We start from the raw sequence: 5,603 nt of genomic DNA, 5'->3' as shown, positions 1-5,603 counted from the left end.
GCTCGCCAGGAGCGGTCAATCCCTTTTTTGGGATCCCTGGTATACTTTGCAAAAAACGTACACATTTTAGGGTCAATATCAGGTGTACAAGCGACCTTATCCGATAAAGACGGGCGTGGGCACTCCGCCCGTAGCCGGGCCCGCACCTCCTTGTCCAGAGGTTGCCTAATTTTGCTGGCGACATACTCAGCCACCTTGTGGTCTGGGCGCCACTCCGAGGAACGTGGATGGTAGATACCCTCCGGTTCAAACATATCGGAGTCAGAATCAGCGCGATCCGAAGGATCTGGTAAGGTAGCCCCAGGGCGCCAAGGGCGACCTGAGTCGTCATCCAAAGATGATGAGTCCTCATCTGAACCTCCCATGAAGCCTTTGGGGGATTCCAAATCAGGGTTCCATAGGTGGTGAAGCTTGTCACCCATTACCCCGGGCAAACAGCCCTCCCGGGAGGGTAAGCGCGTATGCGCGCGCGCACTCTTGGGATGGGAAAAAAACTCGCCCTCCTCCAGGTGCCCCGCGTCGCGCTTGCGCAGTTTCCTGGGAGCCGAAAGGGTAGAGGAATCACCCTCCGCTCCCGTCACACCAAACATGCCCGTACCTCTGGACACCTGTTCAGTAAGTTTAGCTACACTATCCCTAAGAGGGGCCAAAGCGTGGGAAATAGCCTGTGAAAACAAAGTGTCCACCCCGGGGGGGAGGGTACGGCGAGAGGAACCCTCACCTGGGGACATGTTGGGAAAAGGCTCATGTTCTTGAGGGGAGTGCATAATGAGGACTGGACAGAGTGTACACCCAACAAAAAATATGATATATAGGGTAAAATCCCTACCCACTCTGTCACTGTAAGTGCAATAAAAATAATATCTTCCCTAATGGGGTAAACCTTACCCAAATGGGTGTCACGGGTAGGGACAAAACTCTACCGAAGGTACAAACGTGTAATTGAGGGCCAAAAAACCCTTAATTGTGAAAAGAAAACAAACGCGAGGCGCGAGCGCCGAGCGCTGAGAGCTACATGCTCTCAGAGAGAAAACAGCGTGCGCGCGCCCTCTAGTGGGCCCGACGTGTATTTAAACACGCCGGAGGGAGAAACACAAAAGAAACGCTCGAGCGGAACGTTCGTTCCGGCGAACGAAGACAGAAAATGCAATTAGCAGAGACGCGCCAAAGCAAACAAAAAAAACCCCGAACCGGAGGCAGAAAGGCACTTATCTGGCTCACAGCAGTGAAGAAAGAGGAAGTGTGACGCATTTCGGGATACTTATACCAACGTGAAGGAGCGCACCTCATTGGATACTCGTTACCATGGCGGCGGGCTCATGGAACTTGTAGTTTTTTTGTTCATGTTTTGTTTTACTTTGAACTTGCTGTTTAATTAAAAGTGAAGAAAGATCTGCATAATCCTCGCCTCCGGTCCTGTGATAGAATTAAAGGAGTGCTTGGGAGAGGTTCCGGAGTGAGCAGAGAAGAGAGAAATGACGCAGGCTGCAGATACATCGGCGGCAGACATTTTGGAATCCAAATGTTTTCACTGAGCTCATAAGATTTGAGTTCTCAACATAAGCGAAAGAAGAATGTCTAACTTTAAAAGTCTACATCTCAAACCTGAACGGAAACTCTTGAAATGTATAGGACTGAGGGCAGAGGAGGCAGTGAATGAACCAAGATTATTGCTCCTGCTTTGTTAGTGCAGCACTTTAGGTGTGCGAACGTATGTGACCCAAGTTAAGGCAATGTTCGGGTGAATGCAATACTCAAATAGTTCTTATGCTTAAAATGTCTGAATTCCGTAACTCCTATTCACACGTAGTTAGACTCTTACCTGTCAATCTTACAGTTATCGGGAGTTGTCAGAAAGCAACTTGCAAGCGGAGGATAACGCCAGCATTATCATATGGCAAGGTGTGACTGGTCATGGTGCGGCATTATACAATTAATAAATGCTTCGGCGCCACATGCTTGCAGCACAGTTCATTAGCCAACTACCGTGTCACAGCTGTGTTCACAATAAGTTGGAACCCCGTATTCGACTTCTGTGTTAATTTTCTATTATACTATTCCACTCTGTCACCTTAAAACCAGGGTCTGGTTCATGTTCAGATCGGTAAAACTGTAAGCAGGTGCTCAAATGATCAACGCGGCATACTCAGGGCTTCTTTGTGCTGTTCTAATTGTAACACATTGGGACAGAGTGACACACCGAGACCTGTTAGTGTGTGTAAAAGGCCGCTTTATTGGAACAGGTGCCCCTAGGCCTACCCCCTTGGCCTTTGCCTTACAAAACTAAAACCTCACTAGACATCGAATCACCTGACCCCACCCCTCCCCCACCCCTACCCCTCCCCCCCTTTTTCTCGACCTGTCTTTTCCTTCCTCTCGTCTCCTTTACTTCTCCCCTTGTTTGAACCTGTCCGCTACTGAGCAGTCTCCTGCCTGTCCTTGTCTAATTAATGTTCCCCCCCGTCCTAATACCTGACTTTCCCTGCCAGCTCCGTCCTCCCCCCGAGCTTTCAATAGCTGCCCTGCAGCTGTCCCCGCCCTGGCACGCACCTGTCCAAGCGACGCCTGCCTAACAACCTCGGACACCTGCTCCAAGAAAACCCCAACACACCTACTAATGTGAGGGAGGGAGGGAGGGAGGGAAAAGAAAAAACCACAGAGCCCACCTGACTCCTGCCCGGCCACCAGGTCACCTTTCCAAAATGGTGCCTGTCTTCACAAAATGGCCGCTTAAATATCTAACCCACCCACCTAAATTGACACCCCGGGAGACCAACCATGTCCCCGGTTCGTGCCACCCGTCCCAAAAACCCCGGGGGGGGGAACTCCTCGTTCCTCGTCTTCCCCCCCGAGGCCCCATTGGGACAGAGTGACACACCGAGACCTGTTAGTGTGTGTAAAAGGCCGCTTTATTGGAACAGGTGCCCCCAGGCCTACCCCCTTGGCCTTTGCCTTACAAAACTAAAACCTCACTAGACATCGAATCACCTGACCCCACCCCTCCCCCACCCCTACCCCGATCCCTCCCCCCCTTTTTCTCAACCTGTCTTTTCCTTCTTCTCGTCTCCTTTACTTCTCCCCTTGTTTGAACCTGTCCGCTACTGAGCAGTCTCCTGCCTGTCCTTGTCTAATTAATGTTCCCCCCGTCCTAATACCTGACTTTCCCTGCCAGCTCCGTCCTCCCCCCGAGCTTTCAATAGCTGCCCTGCAGCTGTCCCCGCCCTGGCACGCACCTGTCCAAGCGACGCCTGCCTAACAACCTCGGACACCTGCTCCAAGAAAACCCCCAACAAACCTACTAATGTGAGGGAGGGAGGGAGGGAGGGAAAAGAAAAAAACACAGAGCCCACCTGACTCCTGCCCGGCCACCAGGTCACCTTTCCAAAATGGTGCCTGTCTTCACAAAATGGCCGCTTAAATATCTAACCCACCCACCTAAATTGACACCCCGGGAGACCAACCATGTCCCCGGTTCGTGCCACCCGTCCCAAAAACCCCGGGGGGGGGGAACTCCTCGTTCCTCGTCTTCCCCCCCGAGGCCCCATTGGGACAGAGTGACACACCGAGACCTGTTAGTGTGTGTAAAAGGCCGCTTTATTGGAACAGGTGCCCCCAGGCCTACCCCCTTGGCCTTTGCCTTACAAAACTAAAACCTCACTAGACATCGAATCACCTGACCCCACCCCTCCCCCACCCCTACCCCGATCCCTCCCCCCCTTTTTCTCAACCTGTCTTTTCCTTCTTCTCGTCTCCTTTACTTCTCCCCTTGTTTGAACCTGTCCGCTACTGAGCAGTCTCCTGCCTGTCCTTGTCTAATTAATGTTCCCCCCGTCCTAATACCTGACTTTCCCTGCCAGCTCCGTCCTCCCCCGAGCTTTCAATAGCTGCCTTGCAGCTGTCCCCGCCACCAGAAAAAGGCCCCCTTTTTCTGCCCCCCCCCCACTAGGGCTCCTGTAGAAGACTCTTGACCTGCTCTCTCAGCTGTAACAGGTATAGCTCCATTCCCATGAAAGATAAGTGAACCCCATCACCCCTAAAGAATTCCACATCCTCAAAACGTATGTCTACGTGCTCCATGAATGATATCCCGCGCCCCGCGCAAAAGTCCTTCATCTCTTTATTAATCTTACGTCTGGCCCTCTCAATGGCCCCCGGTTTCCTGGCCCCTCTCCACACCCGACGCGGTATAAACGCCGTAAAAACAATGTGACACCCTTTCCACTGCTCGCTGACCAACTGTAAATCCCTTTTCATAACCTTCAGCAAGTTCAGACCCGTTGATCTAACCAAATCGTTTTCCCCCAAGTGAACACAAAGGAGATCCGGGCAATGCCCCCTCCCTCTCATGGTCTCAAGCCGAGGTTCTAGCTCTTCCCACTTCATTCCCCCTTTTCCACTCCACGTCACCCTGTAACGATCCGTATCCAATCCCAGATTGCCCCCAGCAACAGTCCTTCGCGCTTGTCGTTGCGCCCATTTTATAAAGGAGTGCCCAATCACCCATATCTCCAAATGTGCCGCTTCTGGCCCCAGGACCACACCTGCAAAAGAAAATAAATATGAAACATACCAGTTTTTCACAGGCCCTTAACAATCACCGTGCACATATCGCCTAAAACAGTCCGACTTCCATCTACCCAACGCCATCATCTCTTCTCTATCCCAGCCTTTGGCTCCTGCCTCTGTAGCCACCCCTATCCGAAACGAATGCGTCCCAAACCCCTCTGCATCGAAACCCATGACTTCTAAACCTTTCCGCAATACCGGCAGGAGCTGCGCCGACGTCACCGTACGCCCATCCGCATGACAAAAAACCACACCCTCCAAATCCGCTGACTTCGCTCGGAGTTGAACCCCCAACTTAACCGGGCAAATGTCCTTGTAGGGATACCGACGCAGCACGACCGTAGCCCCAGCACCTTTTTGATCCGTTTTTGATCGCCGCACCCACAGTGCCAACCCCTCTTTCACCGCCCGAACCTCCCTCCATAAGATACTCGATTTGCCCGAAAGACCCAGTAGCTCCGATACCCGAAACGCGCCAAAAAACATCCACGACATCAGAGTTCGGAAGAGGATAGCCTCATGAGCATTATAGCACAACTCTCCCAGCGACGTTATCAAACGTTTTAGCAATGTCAGCGATATCGGCTGCCGCTTTCGAACCTTCTGTCCCAACGATTTTTCCCAACCCTGCAAAATTCTCAAACCCAATTCCCCCGCCGACGGCGGGTAACCCCATACCAATTTACCCATGAACCCGATCGCCGACAACTTACCCGAAATCGTGACTCTCGTCCGACCCTTACCAATCAAATCCATAATGAACTGTACCACATCTTCCACCACTTCCTCCTGATGCCCCCGCCGCCGAGCCCCAGATCCCAGAAACTCCGCCCATGCCTTCGCATAAGCCCTCCGCGTAGACGGCGCCAGTGAATTCATAACCAATCGAAGCATCCTGGATCGCCTACTCTCCACAACACCTCCGGCACGCGAATTCTTCTCAATGCCACTCCCGTGGTTTATCCATGGAAACGCTCCCACTGTGAACGAGACAAAGCATCCGCAATGTCATTATTCACACCCGGCACGTGCTTCGC

This window comes from Pleurodeles waltl, chromosome 5 (assembly GCF_031143425.1).
Source record: "Pleurodeles waltl isolate 20211129_DDA chromosome 5, aPleWal1.hap1.20221129, whole genome shotgun sequence".
Lineage (NCBI taxonomy): Eukaryota > Metazoa > Chordata > Amphibia > Caudata > Salamandridae > Pleurodeles > Pleurodeles waltl.
Note: the sequence above shows the minus strand (reverse complement) of the source record.